The sequence below is a fragment of the Eulemur rufifrons genome, chromosome 7, assembly GCF_041146395.1.
Source record: "Eulemur rufifrons isolate Redbay chromosome 7, OSU_ERuf_1, whole genome shotgun sequence".
In the NCBI taxonomy this organism is placed as follows: Eukaryota; Metazoa; Chordata; class Mammalia; order Primates; family Lemuridae; genus Eulemur; species Eulemur rufifrons.
This window is the reverse complement of record NC_090989.1, coordinates 118,856,733-118,859,276: the sequence shown is the minus strand read 5'-3', so window position 1 is coordinate 118,859,276 and position 2,544 is coordinate 118,856,733.

Here is a 2,544-nt window from a genome sequence, read left to right as displayed (position 1 = left end):
TACATAGTTAAGGAGTTTCTTTTCTTAGCGGTAGATGAATTGTAGCAACTCTAAAAATTTTTGAAAAAATACCAAGACCAGAAGTTACCAAAAATGTCACAATGTGAGATGATTTTTGTTTACAATTCTGTAACAAAAAGAATATGGTGACACCAGTTTGACATATTAATGACCCAACCTCTTGTCAATGAACCTTTACCAAGACTTTGCAAAGTGTGGTCAGATCCTTCTTCTTACAATGCTCCATGCTGTTATCTTCCTCTTTATTTTCACGTGAGCATCTCTGGGGCACTTTTATAATGTACTTTAACTCAGAACTTCATAACTAATGTCCTACAAATACTGTCTTAAAGGACATTAATAGGTAATTCAGACAATTCAGAGAGAGAAATATCCAAGTGCAAACAAGCATGGGAAATGCTGAATTAAGCTATGTTAAACTGGCTTCTTCAGATTAGTACTTTAAAAAGCCTCTATTATGCAGTGTCTCCCAAGTTTATCAAAACAGAGAATCCATTTTGGGGGGACTCCAGTTAACATTTGCTGTAACATTGTGCCTGTATCACAGTTTGGTAAGCATTCTTCAACTCTTGAGCATAAACATCTTGACACATTTTTCCCTTCAAAATACATTTTTAATTGTTACTTTTACATATATGACAATATTTACCATAATCTACACTGTGTTATGCAGTATCTGAGGACTGGAAGGATTTAGGCTCTATTATTATATTAGTGTCCATATAAACCATGAGATCCTCATAAACTCCAATGGACTGATGAGTGGCAGAGGATTGGTCCCCATGCTGACCTGCAGAAGGAATTTGCTGTGGAATCTGCTGTCAGAATGGCTCACTGTAGACACAGACTATGATTCCATGGTGTGGATCCTGCTGAAACCCCAAGTCTTGGGCGATACTCACAGTAGCCAGTGAAGTTTGATGGGGGCCTTTGGTGCATTTACATGGAACAAATGGATCAATTTTATGAATCATGATGCATGGAGACCTATTAGGGTGTTTTCCAAAAACTGAGGTATAGATGGCTGTCACTAGGTTCTCTTGCATGTGCAGCTCTAGCTCAATAATCCATAAAATGAATCATTGGCTGAGAGCTTATGTTTCTTCTTTGTTAGAAATGTGGGCTATTAGGGTGACAGTACCATTTTACAGGGTTATTGAGATAACTGAATGAGATAATGTCTTGAAAAGACCAAGCATAGGGCTGGGCATGTAATAAGTATTCAATAAAGGGTAATAATTGTTAAGAACCACAATAATAGTAATGATCATAACAAAGTTTGCACACTGCATTATTTGTGTCACATTCCCTTTTGCCACTTTGAGGTTCCTAGCAGATAATAAACATTTAACACTTTTAAAAAATAAATACGTATAGGCTTATATGTCCTCTTCTTTCATTGACCAGTTTGTCTCTGCATACTTTTTATAACAGGTTTTCTTTTCTGTTTCTTGTGGATTTTCTGGGATCTTAATGCATTACTTAGTTAATATTAGTTTCATAGGTGCCATAACAAAGCATCACAAACTGGGTGGCTTAAAACAACAGACATTTATTATCTCACAGTTCTGGGAGTTAGAAGTCCAAGATCAAGGTGTTAGCAAGCATTACTCTCTCTGAAAGGGACAATCTGTAGAGAAAAATACTTCCTTACCTCTTCGTGGCTTCTGGTGGTTGCTTTTGATTCTTGGTGTTCCTAGGTTTGCAGGTGCACCAGTTCAATGTCTGCCTCTGTTGCCACACGATATTCTTCCCATGTGTCTCTCTCTGTCCATGGCATTTTCCTCATCTTATAAGGGTAGCAGATATACTAGAGTAGGGCCCACCTAATGACCTCATATTAACTTGATTATACCTGCAAAGATCCTATTTCCAAATAAGGTCACATTCACAGGTACTGGGAGTAAAGACTTGAGCATATCTTTTGGGGGACAATTTCAACCTGTGAAAATCACTATCATTAGACTTCTTATTAAGTAAGTAATGATACATGCCGTTAAGGATAAAGCTATTGTTTGTTAGGTTTTCTGTTGCTAATAGCAAATACATCCCAAGTGAGATAACTTGGAAAGGACAGGAGTCACAAGAGTACTCTTGGGACTAGGTCCAAAGTACCACAGGAATCTTGATTACCAGGCTGGAGACATCACTTGGGCTGGAGGCAAAGTGCTGTGGCTGGTACTGTCAGACCATATGTGAGGGAAAGAAAAAATAATTTTCCAAAGAGAAGGTGGGGTAAGAGAGTATTATTCTCTGAAGAGGAAGAAAAGGATGCCTAGGAGACCAAAAATTACATGTCAACTGTATAAACAAAATGTCTAACTCTAGGGGAATGGTGTCACCTCTTAATGGAATATTACCCAGCCATTGAAAGTGTGTTTATGCGCATCCCTGTAATAACAAGTAAAAATGTTTTATAAACATTTATAAACATTTAATAATGTTAATAGAAAATTGTATACAAAATTGTTTTCCAAATTTTCTTTTTTCTTTTTTTTTTATTTCAGCTTATTATGGGGGGTA